Source organism: Cryptomeria japonica, chromosome 11 (assembly GCF_030272615.1).
Source record: "Cryptomeria japonica chromosome 11, Sugi_1.0, whole genome shotgun sequence".
NCBI classification, from domain to species: domain Eukaryota; kingdom Viridiplantae; phylum Streptophyta; class Pinopsida; order Cupressales; family Cupressaceae; genus Cryptomeria; species Cryptomeria japonica.
In genome coordinates this window covers 155918048-155931071 of record NC_081415.1, presented here as the reverse complement: position 1 = coordinate 155931071, position 13024 = coordinate 155918048, and positions in this window count along the sequence as shown.

The window sequence follows — 13024 nt, the reverse complement described above, 5'->3', positions numbered from 1 at the left end:
TCTTCTCCCTTTGAGTCAATCTCATCCCTGGGCCACCAGACAGAGGAGAAGGAATATAATACATGTATGGATGGTACTAATCATAGATATGCTCATATGGAGAGGGAACATAATTGTAGCTATAATATGGGGCACTTGGTATGGTATTATAATAAGGAGCACTAGGCCTAGGTCGATTGTACATGTCATGACTATTAGGATATGAGGTATCATAAGAATTATCTTGAGTATTGCCCCCAAATTTGAATTGGGGTCTCCTTGTGTCATGATTTTGAATATTCCCTTGGGTATAATTTTGTATGTGTTGGTATGATCTTGGGTGTTATCTTGTTGATGAGCATGTGTATTAACATTTATTCTTCATGAGGATGACCACGGGGTTGTTCATGAAAGTTTATAGCAAAAAATTGGTATGTGCATGAGTTTTGGTAACTTCTAGTTTTTGAAGCAAGGATGAGGGTGACTCAAACATGAGACATTATCTCCTATTAGCACCATTATGTCCTCTATGATTTGTGTTTGCTTGATTCACTTGATTAGGATCATCCTTCATAATTTGTGACACATCAAAATCATGGGGTAATTTTGTTCCACTTTGTGCCATCACTTGAAAGAAATATTGATGATCTCTTGTCATGGTTTCCTCAACCATTCTATTGAACCTTGGATCTATTATAGTCTCTTCAATGTCTACAGAAGTGATAGATTCATTATCATTATCATTATTGTTCTCATTCTTTGGTGGATCACTGCAATTCTCAAAGTTTTGTGGGTTGTAAAATTCATCTTCATCAAACTCATAGGTACTCATGTTGAGATATCTTAGAGCTTCCTCTACTTCTCTTCTAGACCTTTGTGGATGGGTTTCAAGCATGAACAATACCTTGGCTATAATGAGATATGGAATAAAATATGAAGACTATGGAAGACCAAGAAGGAATATGAAATGGAATGAATCTAGGTTTGTCTTGCAATGTCTAAGAATGTAAGTCCAAGATAAGTGATCTAAAGTAAGGCATGGCTTCCAAAGAGATGATATATCTCTTGATGGGGTAAGTTGACCTTAACTAAAGAGAACCAAATGGAACCCAAGATGATAGATCTGATACAGGAACCACCTAGTGATATGTTGTAGTATGTTTGCAAGATATGATGTGGACTACTAAACAACCTTTTAACTTAGGCTTGAAAGTGTGTATGAGGACTGCAAATGGTGACTAAAAATGTGTGACAAAGTCATGATAAAGATTGGCTGATTAAAAATGAAGCCCTAGGAGAAGCTACCTTAGAAGCTCTTTAATCCCATAATACAAACACATCGTGAGTTCACAAATATAGTTTTAACCCACTTATACTCAATTTCTTAGTTCATAGATGTGATTTCCACTGTTGATAATGGAATCTCATTTCAAAGTATATAAACATAATTCTTCTCTACATAGATGTGGTTTCTGAACACATACACAATTTAATTTAACACAAACATAGTTTCTAATGGTTTGACAATTTTTATTTTAGGTCTGATATGAAAATGCACATGCGCAGTGTTGTTCTATGCAAAAGTGATTTTAAGATTCAAAAACACGCTAAGAACCAACACAGACGTGGCCAAAATGATCAAATACGCATTGATATCAGACATAGACACGTTTCTAGCAATTTTGCACAATTCTGTCTAAGTTTTTCAATTATTGAGTGTGACCAGATCTTAATGTTGAATGTCTTGTGGCAAGAAAATACAACAAACAATGAAGACACAATGTTTGAAGGTGTTTGTCAAATTTTGAGAGTAATGTGTATGTTCTATAGGCTAAATTAGCCCAATTTCCATGGGTCTAGCACAATCAAAAACACATCAAACACTTTCTTAACCTAAGTTCAATGGTCTCATGGATAACCTCAACCCACTACTTGGAATCTCCATCAGCTCAAGTGTAGGGACACCTTGATGGGTGTATTCACTATTTTTTCCTTTTTTGTGAGCAGATAGCTAGGGGCCTCCAAGACTGGAAGGATGACCCTATCACCCTCTCCCTAGAAAGCTACAAGTAGCTTAGGCTAAGCTAAGGATTTTTATCTCATCCCATGGAAGCCTTATGGTGAGTATCTTGGGGGGAAAACTAGGTATTCCCTTGCATTGAAATCATCACAAGATTCAAAAAAAAATAAGGGTGGGCCACTAATCTAAGGTGTCTAGTGGGAGAACTTAAGTGGTACCCATGTCTACCCATGTGGTTGTTGGAAATTGACACTCAATTGGTTGGTTTCACTATGTTGTCATTGATGGCAACATGGTATTTTGGTTCATTTGTGTACCGACAAACACTTCACTGTCACTAGCAGGATGGAAGGATTTCTTTGGTTACCAGCAATGCAAGTCGGCATGGCTTAGAATAAGGTTATCGGTATTGGAGGCCAACATCTCTTGGATCTGGCATCAACAATTGATTTTGTTATTCATGTATTTATGCTATCTAGCTGACATGTAATTTCATATTGTAAATATATTTGTAAGCCGAATTAAGGCATGATAAATTGTGTAGGGTATATAGGTGAGTTGGATTAGATCATTTTGTAAGAGGATATGGTGATGGTTATGTGAATGCAATATCATGTGAATATGTATTAGGAAGGGGATGCAAGATATATCTGAGAGATCATGTATGTGAGGATATTTATGTAAGGGTTATTCCAGTAAAGGGTTTAGGGTTTCAGACCGAAATATACAGAGCTTAACCGGAATTGTATTCTAGCATAGAAGATGTTATCTTAGCAGTTCACTCATTTCACTGGATTGAAGTCTGGATTTATATGTAGTCAGCGAGGCTTCTTTTGTGATTGAGCAGTGTGCTCTAGGCTATAAGCCTTCCTGCAAGTGCAGGCCCCTATATTTTGTAATATCTCTTTATATGGCCAGTGAATTGATATTGTGGGTCACAAATCCCATTGTGGTTTTTCCTCTTTGAGGTTTTCCATGTATAATTCTATGTGTTATGGTGTTCATTTATGTGATTGGCTTATTGGTTGCTTTACTTCTTTCAATTATGTATGTACCAGTATACCGGTTGGTGTATGCATGTTTTATTAAGGCTAAAATTGATCATTCCAGTATAACACTGATTTGGATTCCAACAATTGGTATCAGAGCCTTGTGCCTTGAAGGAAATTTAACAACTTGAGGAGGATCCTGAATCTGGAATCCATGGATATGGGTTTGGAAAAGCAACTTGAGATGGCACTTGAAGATTATGATGTTGAAAGGTTGAAAAACATAAAGCTACAAGATGAATTGAATTCTACTAAAGAATTCACTCTTGTCCTACAAGAGAGGCTATCATCTGTTCCAGTTAGGAGGAAGTAACTTTTACAAAATGAGGATGATGAAGAGAAAGATGCACTTAAGGAACAGTGTCAGAAATTGAGTCAGGAGAACATGGTTATGAGAAATGAAATGTGAGCTATAACTATGAGAATATCTAAAGAGATTTAAGATCAGAAGAAAAAGGAAGAAAATCTTGTTGTATCTTTGAAGAACAAATTTGAAGAATGTGGTAGGTTGGTTCATGAGAATGATTTGTTGAGAACTGATTTAGTACAATCCCAAAGTAATGAACAAGATCTTGAGAGAAGAATGATAATTCTGAGAGATGATCTGACTACTACAAGTGAGTATAAAGAAAAATTCAAAATTAGACCAGCACAACTAGATGAGTTATTAAAAAGACAAAGGTAGATTGGAGATTCCAGTGGACTTGGATTTGAGCAAGGATAGAGTTTTGGTAGTACTAATGAAGATCAAAACCATAAGGCACCAATAAGGCAGTTTAATGCTTATAAATTTAAAGGTATATATCTTGTTTGCAATAAATTTGGTCACATGGCTAGGCAATGTAGAAACGGAGAAAATCATAACCCTGATTCTGCTCCTGGTCAATGTTCTAAATGTAATAAGTATGGTCATAAGACATAAGATTGCAGAATGAATATTAAATTATATGCATGTGGAAAATTTGGACATATGGCTAATCAGTGCAGGTTAAGAAATTATATCAATTTTAGTAAAGCAATTCAAAGAAACAATGTTACATGTTACGCATGTAATGAGGTTGGACATATTGCTAAATTCTGTAGAAGCATAAATCCATCAGTTGGTAATGGAGGATCAAATGAGAAACGGAAAGATAAGGTTAGTGAAATCCGGCAAGATTATACCCAGAGATAAGTTAGGAAGACTGAAGAACAATCAACAGATGGGAATGCACCAGTTACTTATCCAGTAGTGGAGGTTGCTCTTGCATCGACAGGTAGCTCATCTGGTAACTGGGGCAAATGCCTTAGTGGTAGGCAAAATTCATGAAGATGATGCATATGCCCCTAGAAGAGGTCCTAGAAGATGTTCCAGACATTGGAGATGCTTATCCAGCATGGATATGTTTTGTTCGAGATCCGGTATCTTTCACCAGAAGTCATTGATGTCAATAAAAGATTAGGGTTTTTATTGGAGGATAAAAGGTCGAATTCACTTAATTTTTTATCACCTTTCATTCAAAGCGATTCAGTGTGATTAAGAGCGACTCAGAGCAATCAAAGACTATTCAGTGTGATCAGATATCTTCTTGAGCAATTTCATCGACGACTAAAAGAGTTTGTTAGGTTTTCACCGACAACGATTATCAGGTACTTATCTTTAATCATGGAAGCGAGATCATCATCTATTCCTATATTTGTTATTGTTAGAACATAATGTTATTAGGGATCACATCCTTATAACATTTATATATAATGTTCTAATATAAGGTTATAAAACCCTATATATTATATGCTTTATAAGCATATCCCATTTGAAATAATTATAATCTAATAAATATTAGATTATTAATTATTTATAAGTGGGGGTTATTGAAAAGGTGTGACTAGTGAAGTCACCCTTCCTCCTATATTTAAGGAGGTTCTGTCTCATTTGAGAGGGTGTGAATTTGGAGCTTTATTGTGAGTTGTATCACTATGCATATGAGGTATTATTGGCCATGTGGAAGTATTGGAGGAGTGTCCCCAAGTTCATGTCTATTTTATGATAGACTATATTTGTAAGTGTTTTAATTAAATGATGCTTTATGGGGTTTTTTACCTGAAAGGGTTTTCCCCATGTATATCTTGTGTGATATGTACATTTATGCATGTATGATTCTCATTTCATTTATTTTACATCTTGTTTATAATGATTAGTATCCTAAGATCCTAATTTCTAACATGGTATCAGAGCCTATTAGGCTATACTAATCATTTTTACAGATTATTCTAGAAGATCTATAGAACTTGATGGGAAAATTCCTTATGCTCAATCAACATCTATGTTATATCATTAAGTAATTTCAAAATACTCATAAAATCAAGCTTCCACATTCAAGTAAGTACACCCTGTGAGCCTACCTTGAGCCTAGTTTGAAAAGGTGTACAACCATTTATATTATTTTACATTAAATAAGGACAAATTTGAGATATATATATTTTTGAAATAAATGATAACTAAAAATGTCCTTGTTAGTGAAAATCTATGATCAAATAACTTCAAATATTCTATTTGTATTGATAAATACTAATCAACAATAATTCTCAAAATTAATTTTAAATTTTTCAAATCAAATTCATATTAAGTAACTAATTGGTAATTCGTAAACCTTTTAATAAATTACATCATCAACTTATAATTTTTTTATAATATCTTGAAATTAAATAAATATTTAAAATTATACATTATTTTAAATATCATGCATAGACTTGTATAAAAAAACTCCTATAAGCCTCATAAGAAGATCTTCTACTTTTCATTGTCATATTGCTTTAATCTCCATACTCATTTAAAATGAAAGACTTGTCCTTGTACGAAAGGTTAAGGAGGGAAAAATAGGTCACAACCCTTCACATATAACACATTGTGTTTCAAACAATTCAACGACTCTTAACACATGAATTTTATGCTGAAGAAGTCATTTGTGTTCCATTCACAATAGTGCGTGGAAGTAAAACATTCTCTAATCTGCTTTACCGAAGGAGCTTATCTGAGCTTCATAAATGTATTGATCGTAATCTTTGTTTTGTTCATCTTTTCACAATCCTTTCACGTAATTTGCTGCAAAAAACTCTAGCAGGATTTCTATAAATTCATATATAGAGTCTTCCCTTTCTGCACAGCTTCACGTTTGCTCCAACTACTTCGCCTTTGCTCCAAGCTCATCCTTTCCTCCGAATTTAATCAAATGGAGAATGAAAATGCTTTTGATCAAGTTACACCAAGCTATGCATCTTCATCTTCATCTGGTTCATCGCTTCCATATGACATTTTTATTAACCATCGGGGAGTCGATCCGAAACACAAACTTGCTAGCACAATCTATCATACACTTAATATGTTGAGATTGCGGGCATTTCTCGATGTAGAAGTGCTTGAGGAAGGGAATAGAATACCAGTACAAGCCATACGTAGTGGACTCTATGACTGGTTTCACCGAGTGCTTCGCTCACGAGGAACGCCCCTTAACTATTCCAGAGGATTATTCCAAGTCTAATTATGTGGAAACAATGTTTTATAGCTTGGACTCCGGTTATGAGTGCCATGACACCCCTGCTTGCTCCCTCCACTGCTTGCTCCCTCCATGGTGACCCTAGTCGCCAGGTTATGTAATAATAGAAATGTAATAATGTAGTGCACCAACTTATAATCTTTCTCTACAAACCTCATCAAATATATTTAATATTGAGAAAGATTGTTGTATTATCTTTATAAATGATACACTATATGGATAAGCTACTACAAGTCTTATGAATAAAGACGATTTTCCTTAAGCAACAATTAATGATTCTATAGAAGATGATCACAACACAACAGATCGATGATACAAACAGATCAATCATAAGCACCTAATGAAGAACATGGTGATCAACCGATTACTTGAAGTTGATCAACATCAATCATACTGGAAGTCACAAATAATCGCTAATGATTAGAGGAAAATCGATCATCTCCAAGAAGGATAGTAAGCAACATATCATCTCCATCGAATAAGACAATCCATACTATATGGAAGAGCTACAAGGTATCTGATTGTTGTAGAGGTCAAGGACCATCTCAGGCCAACTTTTAAGTGATATTCGCATGTGGCTATCTTGGATGACTTGGTTGGAGCATTTTCCCGTGTTCTGGAAGGTATGGTTTATGTTGAAGATGTTAGGGAATACATACATTGTCACATTGAGGATTTGGGAACATCCAACATAAAGAGCATGTACATGAGTGAGCTTATGGGAGATTCTAGAAAGATCAAACCCGCATACAAGCACATTGAGGACTTAGGGTTTACTAGAATTATGGACATTCCAGAATTCGAAGATGAAATCATTAGGTATGTTTTAAGCAGAGTACATGGGAAGTTTATCTTGCTAGATAGACCTTACAAGATCACCAAGGAAGCCATCAGGGCACTCACCAGTTTGCCATAGGTTAGGCAACGTCTAGATAAGAAGGTTTCTAATGATTATGTCAACAAAATCACCGGTGCAACATCAGACAGTAGATCTATGAGAATCAACACTATTACTGACACAAACATCAGATTTGGTAGCATGATCATTGGTTACAAGGTAACTTAGTCAAACCGACTAAATTTTGTTTCTAGTTCCTGCATTTTCGCAGCTTATAAAATGATGAGAGAAAGTGAGAAATTACACCTATGTGGTTGGATGTTGGATGAATTGTTAACAAACCTAGGAAAGATTAAAGGAGAAAAGAAAGGGACTTACTGGTATGGCAACTTAATTGTCTACTTAATGATATTTTTCATGAATGACACTCCCAATTTTGGAAGAGACAATGGGCATTTGACATCCTAGTAGGGAGATAATTGAAACAGTCAATTGCTACATTGGGTAGTCTAAGAGATGACAAGGTATGGGGATATTTCAAAGCATTCTAGAAGTCTATGAAATCTAGGGAAAGGGTTCCTAAGCATATTGTTGAAAAATAGTCAATTGGCATATGCTTCATGATGAAGAAAAATGAAACACCTATGGAAGCGGTTAAGCCCCATAAGATCTGGATTGAGGAAATGGGTTATGAAGTTGATGCACAGATCCTTGATGCTTATGCAAAGATATTGATTGATGCACCAGTTGAAGAAGTTGAGAAGCCCCATGGTACTGCTAAACAAAAGACACAAGAGGTTGAAACAGAGTTCAACTGGAAGAAGAGAGAGAAGCGGGAAGGAAAGGCAAACAAGTTTGTAGAGAAGGTCTCGCGGGACATTAAAGCATTGATTGATGTTATCCCGGAGAAAGGTAGGAAGAGGAAGGATCCAAAAGTACACATTGAGCCTATTACAGTAGAGTTTGAATTTGAGGATGACACACCCCTGGCTTTCAAGAGGTTTATAAGGAAGAAAATAGAGGAAACAATGGTAGAGGCTAAAAAGAAACAATTTAGGAGTGTTACATTCAAATTAACGACACAAAAGAAAGCACCGAAAGTAACAAGTTTAGCTCCATCCGGTACCACAAAAAGGAAGAAGAAGAATGACATTGATATGACAATTTAATCTGGTAATGTAACTATCATTCCACCAAAAACTTTTGCAAAGTTTGTAGATGAAATAACTAAGGATGGCATGTTAAAGAATGTACAATTTTACTATGATCGTTTAGATAATATTGAACAAAGAGAGGTAGATGAAGCAATTTTGTTATATTTGGATATTTATAAGAAATCCTTGATAGAAATTGAAAACCAAATACCGACAGAATTGTATAATATGTTAGATGCTAGGAGGCTATCAACAATACAAGAAAACAAGCATATTAAAATTCAAGAGTTGTTATCTATTTGTGTTTCTATTACTCCAGAGAAAATGGATAAGACACTTGAGGTTGTAGATAGAAAAATCTTTAACAATAAACATATAATAACCAGTCTTATGCTAGGAAGGGTAAATGAGATAATAAAGGAGACCCAAAAGGAATGGGTTAAGTTATTTGAAGAGAACCGAGGTTTCTTTACTTCACTGGAATAAAAAAACAAACATTGCAGACACCCCGGTTGAAGGGATATGAAAGGGTATTATAGGTACTTCACACTTAATTTTAAAAAACATTAAGATAGTGGAAATCAAGCTCCTAGTAGATACAAATGTACAGGAAAATGTTGAGATATCGGCAAATACAAAGAGTGAAATGGTTGATATTGTATAGGATACTAATGTTGAGGATAATAGTCCTCTAGATACAAATGTACAGGTTGAGGTTACAGTTCCTATAACAGAACTGACAATTATAGAGACTGCACCAAGTGGCGAAGCCACCAGTGCAAGTGAGGAAGCTATTAAGGATAAATAATCAGAGGAGTAGAAAGGGGAATCTGACAGGGAACTAGTAGTAGGTTCATCATTATTGTCAATTCACACCTCGAAGGTTGTAAAGAAAAACATAACCCAGATGAGTCCTACTGAGCTCATGATGATGGTTGCACAATAATTGATGAAGGAGGGATCTATTGATAAAGGGATTATTGATCAGTCTATCACTGTCTTGCATAAACTAGTCCCAGAGTGCAAGATTGACAGAGAAGCAGGCCCATCCGGCAAGCTTAAGACAATTGCAGAGCATATTTCAAAGGATTTTCAATCCTTGCAATAGATTTCAAATCGGCAAGCACTGGAGAGGTTCACGCAGGCAAAAAGAGCTACATTTGATCAAGTAATTGAGTCTAAGAAAAAGAAGATTGATGAAAAGTTGAAACTGATAGATAATTTATTGAAGCAGTGTACAAATTACAAAGTATGTTGTTATACAGATGTTCTTACAGTTAATGTGGATAAGAAGATTAAGGAATTTCAGAATAAAATTGCAGGTATAGCTAATTGTTTTGACGGATTGAATTCATTGACTACATCCATTGATGGTCAAATTTTGGTTTTGGAAGCCCAAATTTCTGCTCTTGATAAGGGAAAAGACAAAATCATAAGAAGAGCTAGAGGTCTTAGAGGCTTGGTGAGTCCCCGTTTGGATTCACTCAGTGTACATAAGAAGGAGTGTATTGATATGGTTGGAAAGCCCACATCGATAAAGTTAAGTGAGAAAGAATCATTTGCTCATATACTAAATGTACTTGTATCTATTTCTAACACTTTCAAATCTGGTTGGGATACTTATCTTGAGCTATTGGAGGAGGCATATCTAGAAATTTTCAAATTTGTTAAGCTCCAGTAAAATATTTTGGGGATATTCATTGTACATTATTTTTCATTCCTTGTCCCGGTTTTGGATCTTTGGCATTGATGTCAAAGGGGGAGTGATACAGATGTGAAAAAGAAAAAGAGGGAGTTGTATACATTAGGGGGAGATATGGAGAAATGGAAGTATGAAGTATAATCATAAATAAATATTCAGCTCAGGGGAAGCAGGCAGGATGAAACCGACAGATAAAACCTTGACCATTTTTCACATGAGTGTTGCCATCAATGCCAAAGGGGGAGATTTTTGGCAATTGACACTCAATTGGTTGGTTTCACTATGTTGTCATTGATGTCAACATGGTATTTTGGCTCAGTTATGTGCCGACAGGCACTTCACCGGCACCGGCAGGATGGAAGGATTTCTTTGGTTACCGACAATGCAGGCCGAAATGGTTAAGAATAAGGTTATCAGTATTGCAGGCTGACATCTCTTGGATCCGTCATCGATAATTGATTTTGATATTCATGTATTTGTGTTATCCAGCTGAAACGTAATTTGATATTGTAAATATCTTTGTAAGCCGACTTAAGGCATGATAAATTGTATAGGGTATATAGGTTAGTTGGATTAGATCATTTTGTAAGAAGATATGGTGATGGTTATGTGAATGCAATATCATGTGAATATGTATTAGGAGTGGGATGCGAAATATATCTAAGAGATCATGTATGTGAGGATATTTATGTAAGGGTTATTCCGGTAAAGGGTTTAGGGTTTTAGACCTGAATAGACAGAGCTTAACCAAAACTGTATTCTAGCATTGAAGATGCTATCTTAGAAGTTCACTCATTTGTCCAGATTGAAGTTTGGATTTATATGTAGTCAGTGAGTCTCCTTTTGTGATTGAGTAGTGTGATCTATGTTGTAAGCCTTCCTACAAGTGCAGGCCCCTATATTTTGTAATATCTCTTCATATGGCCAGTGAATTGATATTGTGGGTCACAAATCCCACTGTATTTTTTCCTCTTTGAGGTTTTCCATGTATAATTATGTGTGTTATGGTGTTCATTTATGTGATTGGCTTATTGGTTGCTTTACTTCTTTCAATTTTGTATGTACTGGTATATCGGTTGGTGTATCCATGTTTTATTAAGGCTAAAATTGATTATTCCGGTATAACACTGATTCACCTCACCCCCTCTCAGTGTTATTGGATTCCAACAGTGGTGACGACTCATTTAAGAACCCATTCATAGTCCTCGAGAGGATTTTTATGCATCTCACACAAGTGTGGATACTAAGAAAAAATCATCAGTGTAGATACACATCACTAGGTCGTCGCGACATTCACCTAATGCATTAATTTATATAGTGGGCTGAAGAAAGTACCACTTGGGTCATTCCCTCTCACTTGGCCTTATGGGCTACTTGGGAGGTAGGACCTTCTACCTACAAAAGAAGATTATAACAATTTCTCTCTCACCCAAGGTCTAATGGAAGGCGAGGGGAGAGGATACTTTTGTTATCACCTTTAGGGTTCTAAACATAAAGTGTGCAAAAGGCACAAGACACTTCAAACAAGTTCTTTAACCCCAAATGAAAAAGATGTGAGCTCTAATTAGACTAGAAATTGGAATGCAAAACACACAGTAAGATTACCCCTACAACAAATGATTAGTAGTTTCAATAATCACCCCCACTTGCGAACACATATGTTAGGTTAATTTTAGAAAATCCAAATCGAAATGTGAAAAGGGGGCCTTCAACAATACGGTTTAGACGATTACACCACTTCGTTAGTCCAAGCAAGGGGTTAGGATAAAACTAGTTTCGAATATGAAAATTAAAAATCCTAACTGGAAAATTAAAAAAATGAAAATGTAAAATGTAGAAAGGCAAACGTGGCTATACCTGTAACCATGCAAAACAGAAAATGCAAATGCGATAACACCGAACAAAGACGCGATAATGACTCACTTAGACGTGAAAACTTGAAACATACAAAAATCAACACAAAGACAAAAACATGGTAGAATAACAAAGACACGATAATAATAAACCTAAACGCAAAAATCCAAATTTGCAAAAAAATTTCAGATCTGAAGTGTAAATGCTGGAAAAGGATACATAGACGCGTTGAAAGACACAAACGCAAAAAGATGAATTACAGGTGCGAAAATAACCAACGCAGATGTGAAAACCTAAAACCTACAAAATAAAAATGAAACAAAAACACAGATGCTAAAGGATAATCTATAAATGCGATTTCACCTGTAATCGTCAATGATCTGATTTGCAACTTGACAAAAAAGACTAAAACTTCAAAAGGATGTTAAAAACTAAGGGACAAGAGTCCCATCGGGTGTGCCAAAATGTATACAGTGAAAATGGAATATTATAAAACTATTGTAAAACCATTAAAGATCCAACCACATAAAAAACCCTAGAATAAGGTTATCAGTATTGGAGGCCAACATCTCTTGGATCTGACATCAACAACTGATTTTTATATTCATGTATTTGTTTTTTCTGGCCGACATGTAATTTGATATTGTAAATATCTTTGTAAGCCGACTTAAGGCATGATAAATTGTATAGGGTATATAGGTCAGTTGGATTAGATCATTTTGAAAGAGGATATGGTGGTGGTTATGTAAATGAGATATCATGTGAATATGTATTAGGAAGGGGATGCAAAATATATCTGAGAGATCATGTATGTGAGGATATTTATGTAAGGGTTAGGGTTTAGGGTTTCAGACCGGAACAAATAGAGCTTAACCAAAACTGTATTCTAGCATAG